Source organism: Acomys minous (genome assembly GCF_964271855.1).
Source record: "Acomys minous genome assembly, chromosome: 14".
Taxonomy (NCBI): Eukaryota; Metazoa; Chordata; class Mammalia; order Rodentia; family Muridae; genus Acomys; species Acomys minous.
This window is the reverse complement of record NC_140496.1, coordinates 64,699,840-64,725,231: the sequence shown is the minus strand read 5'-3', so window position 1 is coordinate 64,725,231 and position 25,392 is coordinate 64,699,840. Positions and strand designations below refer to the sequence as shown.

General features: G+C 41.4%; 1 long non-coding RNA gene across 2 annotated transcripts in view; it reads right to left on the bottom strand.

The window, feature by feature from the left end:
• Positions 1–12,958: 12,958 nt before the first annotated feature.
• LOC311582912 overlaps positions 12,959–25,392 on the bottom strand; it is a 35,236-nt gene continuing 22,802 nt past the window's right edge. For both annotated transcript variants that reach the window (XR_014774309.1, XR_014774310.1), the window contains exon 3: positions 12,959–14,486. This is a non-coding gene — a long non-coding RNA (uncharacterized lncRNA). The remainder of the gene's footprint in view (positions 14,487–25,392) is intronic.

Here is a 25,392-nt window from a genome sequence, read left to right as displayed (position 1 = left end):
CCCCCATTATATGAGGTGTCTGGTGTCGGGGCTGGTGAGAAGGCTTAGTGAGAAGGGATTTGCTACCAGGCCTGCCTGTCTTAGTCCCATTCCTGGAACATCCACATGGTAGAAAGAGAGAACCAATTCCCAGAAGTTGTTCTCTGACCTACATATTAGCACTTTGGCACATGAACACCTGTGTGCACACACAGAATAAATGTAAAGAAAATTAAAAAGTCTACTTTTCAACAATAAAAAACGATGCAAGACATGCAAAAATGTAATAAAGTATGCCTACACACAAGAGCAAAAGCAAACAGTTGAAACTGTCCCGAAGGAAGTCCAGACATGGCCTTACTAAACAAAACTTTAAACCAGCACTCCAAATGTGTTCAAAGACTAAAGGAAAACATGTCTAAATGACTAAAAGAAAATAAAAGCATTGTCTCTTGCCAAATAAAGAATATAAATAGGGATGAGAATCTTTTTAAATGAGACAAATAAATTATGGGATTGAAAAAAGAGTACAACTATAAAAATTCAAACTCTACCTTAAGGTCTCAACAGCATATAAACTGCCAAAAGAAATAATTAGTGAACTTGAGGGTAAGTCAGCTGAGCTCACCCAGCCTGAAGAAGAGAAACTATAAATGACAAAGAAAAAGCACTGGGAGCTGGAGAGATGGCTCAGAGGTTAAAAGCACACTGGCTCTTCTTCGAAAGGTCCTAAGTTGACTTCTCAGCAATCACATGGTGGCTCACAACCATCTATAGTGAGATCTGGTGCCCTCTTCTGGCCTGCACATGTACAAGCAGGCAGAATACTGTATACATAATAAATAAGTTTAAAAAAAAAAAGAAAAAAGGAAAGGAAAAGGAAAAGCACTGAACAAAGCCACAGAGACTAATGGGACATGATCCAGGACCCTACCACCTCCAGGATGGGACACAAAGGACAGTGCAGGAGAGAAAGGACAGAAAACAATATTTTTAAATACTTGAAAACTTTCTTAATGTGAATAAAGATTTTAGTCTACACACATATACGGTCAGTATACTTGAAGAAGAATAAACTCAAAGTGATCAAGACCTAGAAACATCATAATAACTTTTGAAAGACAAAAGAAAAAGGCGTTTCCGGTACCAAGACCCTCAGTTAGATTAACAGCTCATTTTCTTAAGCCACAGAGACTAGAAGATAGAGAGATGGCATATTTGGAATTCTCAGAGGAAAAAAACTCTCAACCAACAACTTTGTGCCCAGCAAAATTAGCCTTCAAGATGAACAAATGTGGACATTCTCAAAAAAACAGAGTTTATTACTAAGCCAATCTTATCTATAAGAAATACCAAGGGAGTCTTCCAGGAGCAAATGAAAGCACATTAAATGGTAAATTAAAACAGTTAGAAAAGATTAAGGAGTCCATAAGGGTAATGACAGGGGTAAATACAAAATGCATTACAGTTTTCTTATCAGACTTAGGAGATCCCCAGGCCTTGCACCTCCACAGAAAGAGCAGAGATGGGGGTGGGCTGGTTGGGGGAACAGAAGCAGAGCTTGGTAGGAGCAAAATGCAGTGGGTACGAATGTGACTGAAACTGAATTGTTTTAAGGTGATAACAGTAACTGCCAGAAATCCTTCTCTGGCCCAGCTTGAGCTCATTTCCGGTTATGTGGACTTCCTGACCCAACAGTAGCTACTAGGTAAACAACTTACAAATATAAAATGAAAGAAATGACCCAGGAACCTAAGCGAGTGGCAGAGTCACTCTCCGGCAATCCATAAAAGCTGAGGTGCCAGCCAGGCATGGTGGTACACACCTTCTTTGTTTTTTGTTTCCTCCTGGTCCCATCCTCCCTTTCTCTTCCTTCCTATTCTCCTCCCCTAGACCTCTGAAAGAGGGTGTCCTTCTGCCCTACCAACTGACCCCAGCCTATCAAGTCGCATCAAGACTGCCTGCATCCTCTTCCTCTGTGGCCTGGTAAGGCACCCCACCAGGGGGAACTTGTCAAAGTGCAGGCAACAGAGTCCATGGCAGAGACAGCCCCTGCTCTCCTTACTAGGGGTCCTGCGTAGAGACTGTGATGCCCATTGGCTACATCTGAGTGGGTGGCCTAGTTCCTGTCGATGCGTGGTCCTTGGTTGGTGCATCAGTCTCCACCAAGCCCCCTGGACCCAGATTTGTTGGCTCTGTTGGTCTTCTTGTGCATCTCCTGTCCCCTCTGGGACTTTCTATTTCCCCACTCTTCCAAAAGACTCCCTGTGCTCTGCCCAAAGTTCAGCTGTGAGTCTCAGCATTTGCTTCAATACCCTGCTGAGCGGAGCCTTTCAGAAGACATCTATGGTTGGTTCCTGTTCCCTGTCCCCAACTGCTTCCAGCGTCTATTCTAATCCTAGCACTTGGAAGGTAAAGGTAGACAGACCTATGAATACAAAGTGAACCTGGTCTACGAAGCAAGCTCTAAGCTAGCCAGGGCTACACAGAAAAATCCTGTCTCAGGGTTCACTACAACTAGGGGAGACAGCGGTGCACATCTTTCTCCCACCTTACTCCACCTTCCATGCATACCTTAAAATACGCAAGTTCCCTCAGCTTCCCTGGCACTTTTCCAGATGCCTTCCCCTCTCCACAGCAAGCCTGTGGGGCTTTATAACCATGTGAGGACTTCGGGGCAGCAGGGAGGTGGCTTAGTGGGTAAGAGTGCTTACTGCACAAGTGTGAGGATCTGGGTTCGCATCTCCAGGACCCATGTAAAAAGCCACGTGTGGCTGTCTGTTGGCCTGAAACCCCAGCACAGCGGGAGGCAGGGGATGCTTGGAGCTTACTGACCAGACAGTCTAGCTGAAACAACAAACTCCAGTTTCATCGAGAAACCCTGTATTAAGGGAATAAGGCAAGAAAAACAGACAAGGAAAGTTTAGATGTCAAGCAGCCCAGGGCAATTAGGAAGGGTGCTCTCTGAGGCCAAGATGAGTTCTGTCCTATTCAGGGATCTTTCCCCACAGAGTGGATCAGCACCTGGCCCGGAGATGCTGACTTCCTGTTGTTTCATAGACTTCTAGCTTTCGCTTATGGAAAATATCACACCTATAGCAAAGTAAAGAGAGCAAATTGAACCTTCACGCGCCCATTACTTGTCTTTAGCTTGTGTCTGGTCTTGATGGAGCTCTTTCCCATGCACATGCCCCTCTGTTGCCAAATATATTTTGAATTACATCCTAAATACATTCATTCAAAAAAAACTTTTTGGTATCTTTTTTTTTTTTTTAGTTAGTTATTTTGAAAAGTATACGCACAATGCTCTTAATCACTTTTAAAGAGATTAACAATGCATTAATGTAATAACAAAATTTCAAAGTATTTAACTTTCTGGAAAACATTGTTTTTAGAGTTTAAGTGTGAACTCAAATATCATTCATATGTTACAATTGGCTGGAGCCTCTTAAACTTCTTTTCCTTATCCATTTCTTTGTCCCTGGTAGTTTCTTTGGGAAAAAAAAAAAGGCAAAACTATAATCTATTTGTTTTGTAGAGTCTCCAAGAGTCTGTGGCTCCCTAGTGTCACTAAGATGATTTTCTGCAACTTGTACTTCGTATCTACTTGGAAGTTAGACTTAGAGACTCAAGCAAATTTGTATTAAGTTTTCTTATAAGAACATTTAATAAATGCTGTTTTTCCTCTGGTCTGGGGTATATAGGACTGTGTGTCTACTCTTCCCTCCCCCACCCCCAGTGTTTAAATCTTTCTAGCTAGGAAATGTCTTAATGTCAGATGCTGGAGGAATGTTCCAGAAGGCTGGATCATCCTTACACTGGAATTTTATGCAGTCATTCAGAGTTTTCTAAGAATACTGTGTGACACGAGGAAGGAGATGCGGGCAGTGTTAAGGAAGGAACGGAGATCAACAATGAATATAGAGCTAGTGATGTGGCTCAGTCATCAAAGGCCCTTGCTGCAGCTGGTAACATGAGTTTGGTCCCAGGGACCAACATAAAAAAGTGGAAGGAGAGACCAAAGTTGCCTGTGACCTCCACATTCATCATACACACACACACACACACACACACACACACACACCATGCACACACACACACACACCAATAAAAATATATATGTGTGTGTACTATGTATTTTACACATAGAATTGGGGCATGATAGTTCAGACTAATAATCCCAGCACTTGGGAAGCTAAGGTAGAAGGATTGACATTTGTTTAAATGGCCATCCTGGACTATTTAGTGATTTCCATGTCAAGCATGACCTCAGTTTTTTTTTTTTAAATTACACATAGAAAAAAAAGGAGGGCTGGAGAGATGGCTCAGAGGTTAAGAGCTCTGTCTTGTTCTTCCAAAGGTTCTGAGTTCAATTCCTAGCAACCACATGGTGGCTCACAACCATCTATAATGAGATCTGGTGCCCTCTTCTGGCCTGCAGGCACACATGTGGGCAGAATACTTACTGTATAAATAATAACTAAATAAATATTTTTTAAAAAGAAAGAAAGAAAGAAAGGAGAAGGAAATACAAATTTACAAGGAAAAACCAGTTGTGTTAGAAGAGATAATTACTAAGATTTACAATTGCGAGTGTTTTCCAGCTAGCAATAATACATTTATATAAATTTAATAATCAACAAAAATATTTTATAAAGTTTCTATTTCTGTGAGTGAAGTTTTGAATTTTCTGAAGCCATCTACAGGCCACAGAATGTAACCCTGAGGTAAGATTTCATCACACTAAGCAGTGTGACCATAGAACAAATTGCTCATCAGTTTCTCGTTGGTCACTGGCTATTTGATTCCTCTGAATGGTCATTTTGGTCACAGAAAAGTGCTGGTCACAGGGACCTAGCAGGAGTGGAGACAAATCAACAGAAAAGCCACAAGAGGACCAGGGAGTTGGCTCACAAGAATGAGGACTAGAGTTTGAATCACTAGACCCCACGCAAATGCTAGCTGGCTGTGGAGGCTCACCTAGGACCCCAGTGTGGAAGGCAGAGGCAGGAGATCCCCAGAGGAAGCCGCACAGCCATACAAGACATATTGTTGAGCTCTGGGTTCAACTGAGAAATCCTTCCTCAATGAAAAGGATGGAAAGCAATTGAGAAAGAGTCTCAGCGTCAACCCGGCCTTCCGCATACATGCCTGCACACCTTCATGCTCATCTGCCTGCACCTATGCAAACACATATACACAAAAACAAACAAACAAAAACAAACCATAAAATGCGTAAGAAAGGACAGAGGAGCAGACCCAATAACACAAGAGTATGGTCTAAGGACTTGACTCTTCAGGAAGTTCAGTCTTGCTGCCCCAGATTCTCCTTCAAGTAACTTATCAGGAGGCATCACACACAGAGTCACAGAAGCACCAGCAGCAAAGACTCTGGGTTAGGAGCTGTTCCTCCAGGAGAGCTAGCCCATTGCAGCAGCCTACCAGAGGGACAAGCTGAAGGGCCTCCACCACAGCAGTTTTCAACCTGTGGGTCAGAAAGAAACTGTGTATATTTGAGGAGTGCGAGAGAGATGGCAGCTGGTTTGGGGGACTGTATCTTCTGAATCAAAACCTGGGCTACAAAATCTGACCAAAAGGACTTTAAGTCCTCACTGTACCTCACTTGCCTCCTCCACACTTAAAGGGGCGGTGAATGAGGCTGCCAGGAATAGCTGCTGTTTGTATTACCCGGAGAGCACAAACTATTTCAAAGATGTTGCTTGCTTATCCAGATATTGGCATTTCTACTACAATTTAATATGAGAATGGAAGGTAAGATATTTGAAATTTGGACTGTTCTTGGAAATATAGAATAAAGGATCACCCCTCTCATAGAGAAGGATATAAAGGGGCAAGGACGAAGGGTAGTTAAAGAAGGACAAAGGACAGAAGGAAGCTGAGGAGGGGGAGAGAAAGAAGAGGCTGGCTTCTAGCCAGTGACCAAGAAGAACACAGAGCGGGGGCGGCGTGGGGGAGGGAGAAGAACACACGGGCGGGGAGAAGCAGGCTTTGTACTTTTCTTTAAAAATCATAACCTTTAATTTTTCAAGTTCAAAGACCAAGGTGAAAGGATGTCATCTGCTCTCCCAGCCTTCACTGCACTATGCACAGGCCCTGCCTAGCACCCCCCTACACACACACACACAGAGAGAGAGAGAGAGAGAGAGAGAGAGAGAGAGAGAGCACAGAGACACATTCAGTAACCTCCTAGGCCCTTGGAGAAGGAGAATACAATTTTCAGATCAATTATTTTCCTCTTCATGTTTTTTTAAAACCAGGAACCAAGCTCTGAAAAGAGTCTTCTCTTCCAGTAAAAACATTCTCCTGCAACTTTTCAACATAATGTAATGCGATATGGCAATATTAGCAGGGGTCAAACAGAACATAGTTTAAACAGCATTTGACTTTTGGGCTTAAAATGATAGCCCTGTCTCCTCAACAACTGTTCTCTTCACCTTTCACATGGCCTGACAATGAACAGTTTTCTCATTAAAACAACAACGATGATGACAACAACAAAAACTATTTTCTTAAGCACAGTGGGATGTTTTAAAGAGAGGAACAAGGAGGGGACGGATGCTGAAGTTCAGCTATTAATTCCAGCCTGGTGTTGAAAAAAGCTGCTGATGGCAGCCATGCAGCCGGGGCTCTCCTCAAGCACTGTGATAAGTAGCCAGGAGACACTTTGGGGAGGGACATGGTAGAAATTGGGAAGCCAAGGAAGAGTTGAGGGTTAAGAATGAAGATGCCAGCCACTTCAGGCCAGGAGATGTTGCACCTCATTTTGGGGGAGGGGGGGAGGTTCAAGGTCACCTATGAAAGTGATAGGCGGCTTCCAATGGGCCCTGCGTCCCATTGAATCACACTCATATTTCTGTGGTGATCCTCCTTCTAGCCTTTTCTCTCCACTTGCTTATGCCTCCCTGTGACCTGCTTAATCATGACTTCAGGAAGTGCCCTGATGCCCCTGGCTGAAGCTGGTCTCATCTGCCACTTCTGTTATTCCCCAGGAACCTTAGGGCATCTATCTCTTTCTCATGTGCCTTGAAGCTACTTAGTTGCAAGACTTATTTTTCTCGTACCTGATTTCTATCATACCTTTTACTATTATAACGCTTTACAGCTATAAAAAAAAATTGCCCATGTATTTTATCATTCAGCCCTCAAAACGCCAAGTAAACCACCTCTTTATATGATGGACACAGAAGGACTTGAACCCAGAGAGTTTAACCAATCCAGTATGACACTAAGCCAGGAATCCCATGACAAGTCTCCCTTCTGAACAATCAACTCCTTGAAGACATGAGCTCTGCCTTTGTTGTCTTTAAATCCTGCAAACCTAATATAGAACAGATGTTCAAAATGTTGGCTCAATGAACCAGCATGCACGCACGTGCACAGTGCCTCGGTTCCCCTTCTGCACACAGCCACCTATTGAAGTTATTTTTATAAAACAGTGTTTGTTTCTCTTAGCTTATTTCTTAACCCAGCTATCGCACAAATAATTTAGACTCTTTTATGATACAAGGCTTCATAACACAATCTTGAGTAGTTTAAGTCTGTTTTTTTTTTAAAAGTCTGTTCTTAACCTCCAATGTTATCTTGACTTCATCTTTGCCAAAACCCCCAAGTTTCTTGCTTTTTAGTTCTTTCTTTGCTCCAGCTGAATCTTCTTCATCTCTCCTGCACCTCTGCCTGTGGCTGAAATCCCTTTGTTCAATCCCCTACTTCTCCTAACTCCTCCTCCCATGGCTGGCAGGAAGTCCAGCCCTATTCTCTCCCCTGCTCAATGATTGGCTGTAAGCTGCCTTATTGACATATCAGGGGGACAGTTGGGGAGTTTATTCTCAGAACAAAGCTCGCAACTAGACATGGGGTGTAGGTGTATGAAAATCAGCATTTAAATTACACCATAACTTTATGCCTACATTTCCCCCTTTTAGTCTAATAAACGGCTCCTTTTCTTATAATAACAATATATGTAATATGATAATTATGAAAATTATTATGTAAGACTTAACATTTGTATATTTGACAATCCTTGGATAAGGTATTTTACTATCAATTTCTATCATCCTAAACAATTTAAGTTTAACTGTGAGACTATAACTATCTAGTCTTCAACCCCATCAGAGACTTAAGAAGGAATAAATATTACCTAAATATGTAGTAAGTACAAGCAAGTAGCTTCCAAAAATATAGAAATGACAGAGATATTTAGCTGCCTGGACAGTCCCTCAACATTTTGCTATAATGTTGGAGCATCATCTTCAGTCTTCTGGCCCAGAATATTTGGCAGACTTTTCTGTGAAGCAAGAATTATGGCTGGAGAGATGGCTCAGTGGTTAAGAGCGCTGTCTACTCTTCCAGAAGTCCTGAGTTCAGTTCCCAGCAACCACATGGTGGCTCACAGCCATCTATAATGTGATCTGGTGCCCTCTTCTGCAGATAAAGCACTCATATGCAATAAATAAAATAAATAAATCTTTTTTTTTTTTAAAAGCAAGAATTATAAAGGACTTGCCTACCTTGTCCTTGCAAAGCTCAGCAGTCAACTCTTCTGCAACCAGTTTGTCCTGTTTGGGCAGTTTTCTATCTCTAATTGACACAAGGCTGTTTTTCTCACCTAGGGGCTAGCTTGCCATTTTTAAAGCAGAATGGGATGCTACTAGGAGCAGACCTGTCTCATGGCAAAAAGCTTCAAGTTATTAACGTCTTTAAAAGCCATATTCTTTAGATCTCTGAGGTTTTTCAAGACTATCTATCTTATCTGAATTGTTTGTTTGTTTCTAGCTATTTTTATCTGTAAATCTAGAAAACATATTTATGTAATTAACTAAACTAGCATCTAACATGACCAATAATTTGCTTGTCTGATTGCTAATATGCATTTCTTACTTATCCTAAGCAGTTTATAAAAGCAGTTTTCAAAATAACTAGAACTAAACATTGTATTTTTAAAGAATTACATAGGTGTAATACCTTAGCATATTGTAACAAAATATAATCTTAATTCTATACCAACTAATCTACGCTTTTACTTATCATTAATATAACCGTCCACAGAATAACCCAAAACCATCCACTCCCTCCCCATGAGAATAGCGCATAGTTTTCTTTTAGGGGGCCCAATAAAATTGGGTTTTGTCCAGTCTTAAGAAAGCTAGCCAAAACTTTTGCTGTCCAGTCTCTAAATAATGAGAAAGTTTAGAGCGTAACTGACGTTCTGACTGGAGCAGTCTGCGATGCTGGATGATCTAGATAACCATTTGGAAGTCTCCCGGGTGAAGATTTTCAAGGAAACATTGTCACTGAAGCCACCTGTGAGGTAGGGTCACCTGGGCTACTTGTCTTGTCTTTTTTGGTGTCTGGTGCTCTTGCTCTACAAAATATTTAAACTTCCAAAGGTACTATACACTTTGTATTAATATATGTGAGGCTGTGCACTGATCACAGTTCAGTTAAAGATGATTCTTTGTGAAACTAAATTTTATTTATGCCATTTCAAAGAATGGCATGGTAAGTCCTATGGAATATATAGCCAAAGATCTATAGGCCATGCACAGCTGAAGTCCTGGTTGGAGACATTTTCATGTCTCAGTCAGTCTCGATGCTGTGCCCATATGGAAGAATCAGAAAATTATGTTTGGTCTTCTTGATTTCTTTTCTTCTGTCTGCAGCCAAGATACTCAAGTCTCCTCCTGTCAAATCTTATTTCCATCATTTTGGATGAAAACATATATAGCTTTTTGCTTCCTGTTGAGACAAGAGCATGTTCTCCTCCCCAACACAACATATTTACTGTCTTCTACTTTGGAATCAGGACCTTTATTTGCTGATCTAATTCAGCAGTCCTTTTTAAAATCCAGTGTATCTTAGCAGATGTGCTCCTTGTCTCGTTTTAAAGATTTTAAATCAACAAATCATTATTTAATGTATTTGGGGGAGATGTTATATTCCCCTTATGTTGTATGGCCATCTTTTTTAAATTATTGTTAGATATTTTTATAATTGTATGACCTAAAGGATAATTTATATCTGTGATAGGTTTTATGTCATGTCTAAAAAAATTGTTGATTTCCAATGGATATACATGTTGGCGCATCATCAGCCCAAATTTGTGAAGGCATCTCCAAGACAGTTATCATCTCTAACAAATATGTAAACTTAAGAGTCATGCTCTCCAGAATTTAAGGCAATAGCTCACTGGAATTCTGAATATGAACCTATGGCATGGTGCATATATTTCAGTTCTCTAATCTCTGTAAAATGGAGCATATAAGCCGTTGTATGACCTTGTTCCAAGACAACACCAAACAGGATCTGCATTTCTACTTTAGCATGTAGACCTTCACCCAGTAACTGAACCTTGACAGTGCACATATAACATCTAGTCTGACCATGCTCTCCTATATCCAAAGCCGTTCTATTCAGCATCTCAATGGGATGTCACTCTGCAATTTCTTGAAGCCTTTGTGGATTTTCTTCATCTATGGCCTTTAATTTAGCATCTACTTTCTCAGTCTTTACTTTCTCCAAGTTTGTCTTATTCTGATCTCTCCCAAAGAGAACATACAAAACTGAAATCATCACTGAAAAAAAATTGTTTGTATGCTAAGAGAAACAAACTCAAATGGAATCCAGAAGGACTGAGTCACTGTGTCTTTCTCCATTTTAAACATAAAAAATAATATTTTTCTTTAATCTCAAAACTTTTTCCCAAGGATTTTACTTTCTTAGACTCAGTTTCTCTAGACCTTACCAGTTCAGATGCTCGAGGCTTCTCAGTCTGTCTCTGGCTCCTTCTTCCAGGGAGAGACTTTCCTCCTGCCTCCCTCACTAGATCCTGAGCCCTCCCCTACTGTGGGAAGTTACTGGGTGGACAAGTGTTTGCTCCTCTGACCTGCAGGAGTTGTTCCTGCAAGAGCTCCTTCTCAAAGCAATGTTGCTTCCTGTCTTGGCTGGCAAAGTCTGGCTTTGTGAAGCTTGCTTGTGTTAAAGAAACACTTTTTTGTCTCTCTCTACTTAAAGAAACAGCTTCTCTGGGGTTTGTATGTATCAGTTTTTGTTTTTCTGCAGCCTTCTGAAGGCCTTGCTGCTGCTGCTGCTGTGTGTGTGTGTGTGTGTGTGTGTGTGTGTGTGTGTGTGTGTTCGCGCGTGTGTGTACTCTGTCTAATCAGGAAGCTGTGAGTTCCTACCTTAAACCCTGCAGTTCCTCTCTTTTTGAGCAGATCTAAGAAACTACTCAGTAGTTTTATTTTCTACAAACGTTCTTGCTAGATTACTGTAAATTTCTACCCCTCATTGGTATGCCATTTGTTGAAGTTATTTTTAAAAAACTTATTTCTCTTAGCTTATTCTTAACCTATCTATCACATCATTGAGATTATTTTATATTTTTTTAAAATTAAGCTTCACAACACAATCTTGAGCAGTTTATGCCTATTCTTAACCCTATTCTCTCCCCTGCTCATTGATTGGCTGTAAGCTGCTTTATTGCCATATCAGGGGGACAATTGAGGAACAGAGTTTATCCAACATTTAGACAGCAAATCAGAATTTAAACTACACAATAACCTTGTGCCTACAACCTCCTTTATTGAAAGAGCTGATGGCCTCAGTGCTCTGAATTCCGTTCTGACATCTGACATCTACAGTGTGTGACATCCTCCTCCCAGGGGACTGCTGGAGCACCCATTCCATTCTGTGCCTTTACTTCACTACGGCTGCTGCAACAATGTGCCCCAACACTACTGCAGTTCTGGGAGCCAGGCATCTCAGTGAGGCAAATCAGGGTGTCCCAGGCATGGTTACTCTAGGGAGGCTGTAGGGAGAATCTGTTTCGTCGTCTGTTCTCATGTCTAGAAGCCTATAGAATTTTGTTTGTTCTGGGGCCTCTTCCCCTACCTTCAGCCTGTACCACCCAATTGCTGTTTCTTTAATTACATCGTTTTTTTCTCTGTGATCAAATCTTCCCCTTATAAAGTCCCCTGATATCATATTTAGTGCCTGTAGGATATGATAGCATTCCCAGGTTCCAGAGACTAGGACCCATATTTGTTTATGGCATTCAGTCTACCACAGTGATCACTGCAGATGGAATTTCCCGTTCTGTGTACATTTGACGGTCTCTCAGCACACTGTGGGCAGCAGGAGGGTGGGGATGTACCGTAACTATCTCTATATCCCTACCTCTAATCATGGCTCCTTAATACAGGGGCCTTTACCAAATTATTATTGCCAAGAAGCAAGTGCGATGCTCAGCAGGTGAAAGGGCTTGTCATACAAGCCTGGTTACCTATGTTTGATCCCAGGAACTTACATGAAGGTGGAAAGAGAGAGTCAACTCCACAAAGTTGGCTTCAGACCTCTACACATGAGCCATGGCAAACATGCACCCTATACATCCCCCCCCCCTCTCTCTCTCCTTCCCTCCCTCCCTCCCTCCCTCCCTCCCTCCCTCTCTCTCTCTCTCTCTCTCTCTCTCTCCCTCCCTCCCTCCCTCTCTCTCTCTCCCTCCCTCCCTCCCTCTCTCTCTCTCTCTCTCTTTCTCTCTCTCTCTCTCATACACACACATACACACACATACACACACACACACACACACACACACACACACACACTCCTTTTTCCTCTTCTAGCTTCTTCAGGCACTAAGCACACACAGACCATGCCTACATACATGCAATCAAAACACTCGTGTGCACACACACACACACACACACACACACACACACACAAATATTTTTAAGATATTATATGAATAAACAACCTTATACCCCTGGGCTACTACACTGAGAATCGTAACATTCCATGTAGCACAGCATTCCAAAGGAATCTGCATCTGACTTCCAAAAGGATCTTAAAATAAATGGCAGCCTTTAATGAATTCTCTTGGGGACGTGGAAGAGGAAGTTCCACAGGACATTGTACAGCAGGGCTTCCTAACAACGCCCAGGAGACACTTCTCTTGCTCCGCTGCAGCCCCCTTCACTCCGTCTCTATATTTGCTAAGCCCATCCACTGCCCAGACAGCCCTGCTCCGCTGCAGCCCCCTTCACTCCGTCTCTATATTTGCTAAGCCCATCCACCGCCTAGACAGCCAAGTTTCTAGTTGTCCCCAGGAAGAATGCAAGCACATCAGGGTTTAATTTTGACACTGCCCACCCTCAGCCAATAGGCACGCCTGGGGAGGAGAGCAAAAGCACAAGCCACTTCCTAAATTCTTGAATGTGTTTCTGAACCTCCGTCCCACACAGTGGGGTCCATGAGGCCCCGTGGTCCAGTGCCAGCTCTACTTGAGGACCGTCCTGCTTCACTAGAACCAACTCAAGAGGAAGTGCCTCTGCAGGGCCTATGGTCAGACTTCCTTCTGCTAAGAAAGATGCTGGCCAGGCCGCCCATGTGATACTTGCAGGCTTAGGATGCACCCCAGCATTTCCAGTATGATTGTCTAAAGTCCTTCCTTTTCCCTTCCCCAAAGTTTAAAGTCCGATAAAAACCTCAACTGTTTCAGTAATGCTCAGCTATAAATTTTTGACAGATCTGATCCAACCCTTCCTGAATCTCCAAGATGGGCACTCAGGCACTCTGCTGGGTGTGTAATAGTGACAAGTTATGTAACATAACAATTTGCACTTAATGGGAGTCCCAGGCATCTGATCATCCCAGAAACAATAAAATAGGTAATGCAAGTTGTTCCTGGAGGGAAACTGAGTCACAGCAAGACTAACTGACTTGTTTGAGGTTAAATAACTCATAAGTGGTAGAGTTAGGATTCAAATTCAAGCATTTGGGCACCCAAACCGGCACTCCATCTTGACCTCCCATGCGTCTGGGGTAAGAGTGGGTATATGGTGGTTGAGTGATAACAGCCCCCATAGGCCTGTATACTTTAATGCTTGGTTTCCAGTTGGTGGAGCTGGAACTGTTTGGGAAGGATTAGGAGGTGTGGCCTTGTTGAGAGAGCTCACTGGAGGTGGACTCTGATGTTTCCCAGTTAGCTCTCTGCTTCCTACTTGCAGATAAGGATGTAAGCTCTCAGTTAACTAGTCCAGCACCATGCCTGCCTACCTGTTGCCACGCGCTATGGCATCTGGCCGTGAACTCAGTCCTCGAAACTGTAAGACCCAATAAACTCTTCTATAAGTTGCCTTGGTCATGGTATCAAAAACTAAGCTCGGCAATAGAAAAAGTAACTAAGAGAGTGGGACAAATAAATCACAGCTGCTCCTCAACTCACTGTGTCCTTCAGACATTCTGTCCCCTATGCAGGGTGCTCGAGGGCCACACCACTATCCCTCAGGACTGGACTGTTAGGCTGGTGTCCATCCATTTCCAATGCTGACCACGGCTGTTGCTCTCAGGGCATTTCTCCATCTCATTACTCCCGAGTTCTACCTCCATGGTGGTTTCTTGCTTCCTTCTCAGTCAACGCCATCTCTGATGAGGCTGGCCGCTGATGTGCCCGTCCTGTCTGCCTAGGCATTTCCCTTGCCTTCTCCTTCCTGAAAGACAAGGAAATCCATCAGCCAGGGTTAGTTACATCTTTGAGGTTAAATTAAGCCCTGATTTCAAAGCTTTAAGCTTCATCAAGGGTTTTCTTAGAACCTTCAGTCTAGAGAATGGCTATGAGCCTTGTAAGGTTTGTTTTTTTAATCTTGCAAAATAAGTTATGGACAGTGTATTCTTCCAAATATTGTTATTCTTATCCCAAGCATGACTGACCTCCTTTTGGGTTTGTTACAGGAAGATGACATTTCAGCTCAACATCTCATATGGAAGTTCTACTATGCTGACAGACACATTCCCTCAGGTTAAAAAGTCCCCACATTGTCATTTTGAATGATCCAACATATTTTTAAAATTAATTTTGCTTAAAAATTACTCTCACATGCCTTTAATCCCAGCACTTGGGAGGCAGAGGCAGGCAGATTGCTGTGAGTTCGAGGCCAGCCTGGTCTACAGAGTGAGTCTGGGACAACCAAGGCTATACAGAGAGACTCTGTCTTAACACCGCCCCCTCCCCAAGCAATTACTCTATTACTTGAAATTTGCAACATTTCCAATTCTTCACTATTCTGCAAGGCATAGATGAATTCTCTGTTGGGTTAATATTGGCTTATTTACTTTCCTGTAGGTAAGTTTCTTAAAGTTAAAAATGTTCTGAAGATAGAACATTCTTATGGCTTTTTGTTTGTGTAGAAGATTCAACAACCTCTGCTGACACGAAGTCTATCACTTTTATTTTGCTTTTGACTGGCTCCATAGTTTTAAAATCACTACCTTTTTCTTTTTTCTTTTCTTCTTCTTTTTTTTTTTTTTTTTTTGCATTTATTTATTTACTTGTATATGTGCGTGGGGGTGCATGTGGGGATGGCAGAGAACAACTTTCAAGGGTCAATTCTTTCCTTCCACCATGTGGGTCCTGGGGAAGGAATTCAGGTTGTCAGGCTGGGTCGCAGGAGTCTTCACCTGCTAAGCCATATTTCTGCATCTCAACAGTGTTTTGTTACGAATTACTTTCAAGCTGTATGCTTTTTCATGTAACTTCATGAAACTTTTCATGGCCTTCCCTTTTACTTGAGAAAAAACTATTTGCCTCTTTTGGCAACTTATGGAGTGGAAAGTGGACACAGGCTGCTTATACATATCAAATCTTTCCTTTGTTAGAACAACTTTCTAGCAATTATATATTTAATATAATTTATATTTTATAGCTTTTGTTGATTATTTCACCTGTAAATTCCATAATCTACATATATTGTGATTTTTTAATTTTTTAATTTTCAGAAGTATTTAATTTGTTTTATTGAAAGTAGTTCTTTTTTACATACATTATATTCTGATTACTGTATTTTTTTTTACGATAAGACACACCTAATCATAAAACGCACCCATTTTTTCCTTTGTTTCTTTGTTTGTTTGTTTGTTTTAACTATCATCAATGCCTGTATTTGCTCTTCTGTGGACAGGGTTTCTTTATTTAATTAATTTACTTGAGATTACATCTCAATTGTTTTCCCCTCACTTTTATCCACCCTTTCCTCCCTCCCTCCCGCTTTCACTCTATTCCTCTACCCTAGGTCTATGACCGAGGGGGACCTCCTCCTCCACTATATGGTCATAGACTATCAAGTCTCATGTTGGTAGCCTGCTTATCTTTTCTCTGAGTGCCACCAGGCCTCCCCACCACAGGGAAGTTGTCAAATATGGGGCACCAGAGTTCATGTCCAAGTCAGTCCCCACTCTCCACACAACTGTGGAGAATGTCTTGTCCATTGGCTAGATCTGAGTACGGGTTCAATGTTTACTGCATGTATTGTCCTTGGTTGGTGCAGTAGTTTGAGCAAACCCCCCTGGGCCCATATCCACCCATCATGATGTTCTTCTTGTAGGTTTCTAGGACCCTCTGGATCCTTCTACTTCCCCATTCTCCCATACCTCTCTCACCTAGAGTCCCAATAGGATATCCTCACATCTACCCCAATCTCCTGGTAAGTGAAGACTTTCATGGGATATGCCTTTTGGGCTAGAGTCCAAGTATAAGTGGGTTTATTCCATGTGAGTCTTTCTGCTTCTGGGTTAACTCACTCAGTATGATCGTTTCTAGTTCCATCCATTTGTCCACAAATTTTGGAGTTTCCTTGTTTTTAATAGCTGAGTAGTATTCCATAGTGTAAATGTACCACAGTTTCTTTATCCATTCTTCTATTGAGGGACATTTAGGCTGTTTCCAGGTTCTGGCTACTATGAATTAGGCTGCTATGAACATGGTTAAGCATATGTCCTTGTTGTGTGGTGGATATTGTAGTTTTTAAAATATATTTTATACATTCTTTGGAAATTTCATACATACACACCATATTCATTTTTAATATTGTTCACTTTTAAAATATTGTGAATCCTTCAAATATAAGATGTTCATGTTACATTTTTCCACTTTTAAAAATTCTTGCATATTAAAAACTGTACTTGCACAAGTTTTACTCTTTATACCTTTTGAATTGTATTATTAAACATGATATGATGCATTGTTCTAAGGCAGTGGTTCCCAACCTTGAGTCACAACCCCTGTAGGGGATTGTATTTCAGACATCTTGCAGATCAAATATCTACATTACAAATCATAACAGCAAAATTAAAGTTATGAAGTAGCAATGAAATAATTTTATGATTGGGTGTCACCACAACATAATGAATTGTATTAAGGGGTCTCAGCCTTAGAAAAGTTGAGAACCACTGCTGTAAGATAGAAATGTCCTTTCTGCTATACTATTGCTCACCCAATTAGCAAGCTCTGAAATCTTTCTGAGGTGTCTGTTGCTTCGGCTTAGTTGTGAGTTTAGAAAGTAGGACAGCTATGCTAAAAGATGTTTTGGTCTATTTCATCTGATTGCTAGTCAACTAATATATGTCAAACCCCTCAAGGTGCCAGGCACTAAAAATAAGCTGGAAAAAAAAAAACCAAAAAAACAAAAAGCATACGGCCTCATAAAAATAATATGCTGGTAGGAAAGAAACAAGTTTTAAAATAGGTGATAGGTGGGTAAGTAAACAGCAAGTAAGGTAGGAGATCAGGGCTGAAGAGGCTGGAGAGACGGCGCAGAGGTTAAGAGCACTGCTTGCTCTTCCAAAGGTCCTGAGTTCAATTCCCAGCAACTACATGGTGGCTCACAACCATCTGTAATGAGATCCAGTGCCCTCTTATGGCCTGCAGGTGTACATGCAGGAAAAACACTGTATACTTAATAAATAAATAAATCTTTAAAAAAAAAAAAAAGATAGGAATCAGAGCTAGGGAAGAAGTGAAAAGTAGAACTTGCTGTGCAAGCTCAGGAGGACTTTGCCTGAGGTAACATCTGCACAAGACCTGAAAGAGCCGAGTCAGTGAGCATACAAACATCTGGAAGAAAGAAGACTCCAATAGAAAATACAAGTGCCAAGGAATGTGAAGTTCCAAGACCAGGAAGATGGAGGCCACCGCAGAGCGAGTGAGGATAATGAAGAGGCCATCCAATAGAAAAGAAGCGGGGTGTTCGCCTTTGGATAGTTTTGCACAAAAGAAAGGTAGGAGCCAATGTAAGAGCTTACCAGGGTCGCTGTGGCTACGGTGAAGCAAAAAGCCACGGGAGAGCAGTGACAGAGGCAGGAAGATCTGTTAAGAGGACTCTCACTGTGGTATGGGCAAGAAGCTTATGACAGCTGAGCCAGAGTGGTGAAAGGGTAAATTCAGGATCTGTGGCTCTAAAAGCAGAAAGTCAAAGAAAGAAGATCAAGGATGGCTCATTTATTGGAAAGTGGGTGGTGTCAGCCAGCCTTTTATCAGCGTAAGGAAAACCTCAGGCAGCTTAACTTTATAAAGGAGTTTATTTAGTTCAGAGTTGGAGGCTCAAGGGCATAGCCACCTCCATCAGCCCAGTTCTGTTGAGGGCCCTTTCAGCTGTATCATATAATGGATGGCAAGAGCAAGAAGAGCACGTGTGTGACCAGTGATCACACTGGCAAGCAGGAAGCCAGAGAGACACTTGGAGCAAGACTCAGACACGAATGCCTTCTTGGCGAATTTCCAAGGGATCACCGAGGAATGAACTTTACCCCTTCCCAAAGACACAATGCTGTAGATCCCACCACTTTACAATCCATCAACTTGACACCCCTGCACTAAGGGCACGCGACGTCACCAACACAAAGGACCTTACCGGGAGGAGGCAAGCCATAGGAGTTTCCCAAAGCTGTAGTTTTACTGGGATGTAGCTGGCTGCAGGAAGGGTAGAATTTGGTGCTGGGTTCTAATAAGCTGAAAAGGTATAACCTACCTAACAATCCCACATCAAAGGCTCATGGAATATTGCAGAAGAAGGGGAAAAATGACTGCAAGAGGCAGAGGATCTGGGGTGGGGGTTATGTGAGATTGTGTCTCCTAGTGATGTTAGAAGCTACACCCATAAAATCTCACCAACATGTCTGCCCAAACATGACCTGGACAAGGGTGACGCCAATGGACGTGCATAAGTGCATGGGGAAAAGCCCATGAAACTTCAATCCTACCCAAGGAACTACAGGCAAACCGAGGAAAGCTGGGAGAGGGAGAGGCAGTCTTCCCCAGGGAAGAGCATACAGCTGGTTATCCAATACCAAATGGTCAGCCCTGAAAACACACATACAATTAACATTATAGAGACTGAACAGGTTAGATTTACGAATATATGTATATATACATATAAATATATGCCCGCAATTGGTGAAAAAGAATCAATGAGTTTAAAGACCTGAGAGGGGCGTATGGCGGAGGGCTGGAGGGAGGAAACGGAAGGAGGACATGCTGCGATTAGGACCTCAGAAATAATTTTTAAAGGTCTAACCTAAGTAGACCTGTTAAACTGATTTTCCTCCCGTTTAGAAACTGGGTATTTTGGTAAGTGTGGGTTTGTTTGTCAGTTTTAATGTATTTTTAAATCCTGTGGTAGAGTTCTGTTTTTCCTGTTCTCTAAATTGGGACCCATTATTGAGCTTCTGTAATCGTCGTGTAAAGCCTTAACTGCTTTCCATCCCATCTGGTGACTTTGAAACACTCACACTCACTGAGTGTTGTCTTTCCAGTGAGGACCTGGTGTGTCTCTCCATCTGTTCACGTCCTCCTTTACTTTTCCTGTTATGGTTTAATTATTTTCTTGGAGTAAATCTTGAAACTCAGGGAAAGTTCTCGAGTAATTTATTTTTGACTCGTGGCTATGAATGGAATCTTTCCTTTTGTGTTTATTAATAAGCAGCTATTTTTCACTGACAGAAACACAATGGTTCTGTGTGGCTTTCCTTTGGCTCGTGTCTTTGCTGAACTCGGTCATTATTTATAGCAGCTTAGAGAATGCTTTTCTTGGAACATTCAGGCCTATGATCACGTCCAGTGGATTACCACTTGTTACCCTTATAGACTTTATTTCTTTCCTGAATAGTTATCGCCAGCATTTCTAATACCGAGCTGAGAAGAACAGCCATGAGAAATCTTCTGGGCTTTCGAGGAGCGGACCTCCCTGGCTCTCAGTAAGTGTGACCGCGTGCCTCAGATAAAATACGTCGTTCTTCCTGCACCTCACTAACTGGGAAGCTTCAGTGAGGAGAGATTACTACACTTTACTGACTGTAAAAACGACTGAAATGGTTGTTCATTTTTTAAAAACGCTTATCTTTCTTGTTTGTAATTTAATTTCCCCAATTTTCCCTCTTTTGAAGTAAACATTTGCTAGTTAATGAAATGACAAGGAATTCAAATGTAGCTCTATTTTTCTTCTTCTCTTTTCAAGTGTTTACCAGATTTTTGCGTGCCCTTATTATTAGGTTGGTTGGTACCTAAAGCCTGTGGAACTGAACTGATCATCATTCTTTGCCCAATGCTTATTTTCATGATTCATGTTCATGACTGTAAAATTTCTTTTATTTGATAATATGTTTTGATATTCTCATTAGAGAACTCAAGATACTCTTATCTAACTAGTGTTTATTTTCAGAAAAGTCTGATTTTATTTATTTTTCTTGTTGGTGATGAGTAATTATATTTTTTTAAACTCAGTTTTTAGGTTTATTGTGTTCTCTGAAAAAAGTTCTTCTTCTTCTTCTTCTTCTTCTTCTTCTTCTTCTTCTTCTTCTTCTTCTTCTTCTTCTTCTTCTTCCTCTTCCTCTTCCTCTTCCTCTTCTTTTTTTTTTTTCAAGACAGCATTTCTCTGTGTGGCTCTAGCTGTCCTGGAACTTGCTCTGGAGACCAGGCTGCCCTCGAACTCACAGAGATCTGCCTGCCTCTACCTCCCAAGCACTGGGATTAAAGGCGTGCACCACCACCGCCTGGCTGAATGTCCATCTTCTTGGTGTGTAATATAAGTGATGAGCTGGTCCTGTCTTTATTCTCCTCCTCTGTGTCATTCATGATCCTTATTTTCTCTGTCTGGTCTGTCAGGGAGGAGAAACATCAGACTTTGTGTTTATATTTCGATGTGGTAGAGTTCTTTTTGAGAGTCTAGAGCCAGACACTAAATGGAATCTGACAGACAGCTGAACTGCATGCATAGTTCTTGCCCACAGTGTCATTTATATAGACTAATAAATCCCGGCAGTGAACACCATATTCATCTGCAAACTTTGGGGATCAGGGAGGTTAAGTGTCTTGTCAACGTTTTACATCTTGTAAATGGTAGAACTGTCATTAAAACGTTATTTCTATATTACCAGTGGCTTTGCTTTGATTCATTAACCTTGTCTTTCAGCAAGTCTATTATGTGACTTTCTCCTCAGATATCTCAAATGGCAACTAGTTGATGATGCAGAGATTCCTGAACCCCACCTCAGACTTACTGAGTCAGAAAGTCTAATCAAGTATGTTGATGTAACGCACACCTTTCGGCCTTGTACTTAGGAGGCAAGAAGTGTCACAAGTTCAAGGCCAGTCAGGCTAATTTTATGTCAGCTTGATACAGGTCAGAGTCACCTGAGAGTAGGGAACCCCAAATGAGAAAACGTCTCCATAAGACAGCTATAGGCAAGCCTATAGTACATTTTCTTAACTAGTGTTTGATTAGGGAGGACCCATGTTAAGTAGTTCATACCACTTATAACTAAAGTGTCAGGGGATCTGACACCCTCTTCTGGCCTCTGCAGGCACCTACATTCACACACACACAAACACACATACACACACACACACCAACTACATACACACACACACACACACACACACACACACACACACACACACCAATTTTAAATGCAATAAAATATTTATTTCAAGTCGGCTACACTGAAAATTTAAGGCCAGTCTGGGATACATGAGATACTGACTCAAAAGTATTTTTAAAAAAGAAGAATGTAATTCCAGGAAAACCCTGTCACCTTTTAGAACCCTAAACAGAGCACCCAGCAAAAAGCCTGGTCTAGATGTCTGACTGACAGATAAGGTCAGTCAGAGACGTATGGGATTTCAAGCTGCTAAATTTGTGGTAACTTGATGCAAAGCAATAGAAACTTAAAATAGTTCCTGATACACTTTGGATCTAGAATGTTCTCCCAAAGACCCATGTAGTAAAGGCTTGAGACTGTTCATGGTGCTACTGGAAGGTAGTGAAAAAATTGTAAAGGTAGGGCCTAGTGGAAATGTTAAGGTCATTGGGGGAAGGCCCTTGAGGAGGATTGTCTACCACTCTGAGGCGAGCAGCTTGCCCCACATCCTCCTACCACAAGGCGCTGCTGCTTTGCCATAGACCCCAATACAACCAACATGGATGAAAACTCCTGGAAATGAGGATCAAAGTAAACTTTTTCTTTTTGATTTGATTACCTTGGGTATTTTGTTATAGTAATAGAAAGTAGCACACCTCTCTATTTAAAATTCCAACACCCAACTTTTTTATAGTATTATTTCCAGACTTGAAAGACAGTAGTACAACTTCCTGAACAGAACACCAACAGCCCAGACATTAATGTCAACAATTAATAAATGGGACCTCATGAGGCTGAGAAGCTTCTGTAAGGCAGGAGACACTGTAAAGAGAACAAAGCGACAGTCTACAGACTGGGAAAAGATCTTCACCAACCCTACGTCTGACAAAGGTCTAATATCCAAAATATATAAGGAACTCAAGAAATTAAATACCACCAAACCAAATAACCCAATCGAGAAATGGGGCATGGAACTAAACAGAGAATTCTCAACAGAGGAATATCAAATGGCTGAGAAACACTTAAAGAAATGCTCAACCTCCTTAGTCATCAGGGAAATGCAAATCAAAACAACTCTGAGATTCCATCTTACACCCATCAGAATGGCTAAGATCAAAAATTCAAGCGACACCACATGCTGGCGAGGATGTGGGGAGAGAGGAACACTCCTTCATTGCTGGTGGGAATGCAAACTAGTACAACCACTTTGGAAATCTATCTGGTGCTATCTCAGAAAAATGGGAATAGGGCTTCCTCAAGACCCAGCTATTCCACTCCTTGGAATATATCCAGAAGATGCTCCAGCACACAACAAGAAAATTTGCTCAACCATGTTCATAGCAGCCTTATTCATAATAGCCAGAACATGGAAACAGCCGAAGTGTCCCTCAATAGAAGAATGGATAAAGAAACTGTGGTACATATACACTATGGAATACTATTCAGCTATTAAAAACAAGGACTTCCCGAAATTTGTGGATAAATGGATTGAGCTAGAAATGATCATAATGAGTGAGTTAACCCAGAAGCAGAAAGACTCAAATGGTATATACTCACTTATATCTGCATATTAGCCCAAGGGGCATATCCCACGAAAGCCTTCACTTACCAGGAAACTGAGACAGAGGAGAGGACATTCTAGTGGGACTCTAGATGAGAGAATCATGGGAGAAAGGCAAAGTAGAAGGACCCAGAGGGTCCTAGAAGCCTACAAGTAGAACATTATGATAGGCAGATTTGGGCATAGGGGTCCCGCTCAAACTAAGGCACCAGCCAAGGACAATACAGGCGGTAAACCTTAAACCCCTACCCAGATCTAGCCAATGGACGGAACACTCTCCACAGTAGAGTGGAGAGTGGGATATTACTTTCTCACATACTCTGGTGCCTCACCTTTGACCATGTCCCCTGTAGGGGGAGACCTAATGGCACTCAGAGGAAGGACAGCAGGTTACCAAGAGGAGACTTGATACCCTATGAACATATAGAGGGGGAGGTAATCCCCCTCAGGAACAGTCATAGGGGAGGGGAGTAAGGGGAAAATGGGAGGGAGGGAAGAACAGGAGGATACAAGGGAGGGGATAACCATTGAGATGTAACAAGAATAAATTAATAAATAAAAAAAAGAAATATAAAAAAAAAGGAAAAAAAAAAAAAAAGAAAGACAGTAGTAATCATTTATTTAACTGTAGTGAATGCATCACCACATACTTATTATAACACTTTAAAAATCAACAGGACCAAGAATTGATGAGGTTGTAGAACAGTTGAAATTCTCATACTGAGGGTGGAAAATGGTGCAATCATCTCTTTCAAACTTAGCATCTACTTACCATACAACCTAGCAATTACACTCCTAAATATTTAGCCACCCCCAAAAAATTAAAATGCATTTCCAGTCAAACTTCTACACATAGCCCACATCTGTAAACAACTCAAATGTCCCTCAACAGTTGGCTGGGTAGATAAAATGTGGTACATTTGTAGAACAGAACAGAGTTAAATACGTATAGAACCACCAGTAAACCTTGAAGTCACACACTAATTACAGAAGCCAGATGCAAAAGAGCCTAGTACTCATTGCACAATCCCATTTATATCAAATGAAAATGAGCCTCTTATGACAGAAAGTAGAGCAGTGGTCTCTGGGAGCCAAGACCAGTTGGGATGAAGGCACAAAGAATCTTCCAAGGACACATCCACGTCCTGTTTTGACGGTAGGGGTGGTTTTGCAAGAACACACAACTTTTAAAAGTCATTGCATTGTGTACTTTAAAGGGTTATGGTATGCAAATTATTCCTCAGTTAAGTTGAAAAACATAATCTAACTTCATAGTATACAACTGAAAAGGTGCAGAAGATACAAAATAAATCTGCTCAGCCTAAAGGCAGTCATTATTACTAGTTTCCTACATATATATCTTTTTTCTTTCTTTCCTTCCTTCTTTCTTTCTTTCTTTCTTTTTGAGACAGGGTTTTTTTTTTCTGTGTAGAACTTGCTGTCCTGTACTCATTTTGCAGACCAGGCTGGCCTCAAAGTCGCAGAGATCTGCCTGCCTCTGCTCCTGGCTCCTGCATGTATTTTAGAGACATTTTTACTTATTATAAATTTTAGATCTTTCATATCAGCACATTTTAAATCACTTTTAAAAACTGCATTTTGGTCCACTTATGGATGTGCCATAATTTACTGAGCCTCGGTCTCCTAACTGATGTGTGCTAGACTATTTTCATTCTTTTAATAAATGATCAACAGAGAATTGCTAGGCTCAAGTGTGTGTTCATGTTCTGAAGATACTGTTAAATCACTCTCAATGGAAGCTATGTCACTGTAGATCTCCACCATCAGCGAGAGTGCCTGTTGACCTGGCATGGTATGAAAGGGCTCAAAAGCACACAGCACTCTAATTTTACTCTGTAGCTCTTATTACGAGTGTCACTGAACATCTTTCCGCAGTTCTGAGAGTCATTTATATTCACATTTAGTTTTTTTTTGATAAACTAGTCATCTATTTTCAATTTTTAATAGAGTTGTTGGTCTTTCCATGTCATTTTATGATAGTTCTTTATGATCTTGGCTCAGATTCTCTCGGAAATCAAGCTTAGATGCTAAGGGTTTATGGAGTGAGTGTAATCCCAAGATAACAAGAGTGAAGGGAAAATAAAAGCAAAGCCAAGAGAGAAGGAAAATCACAAGTTGTCACCTCA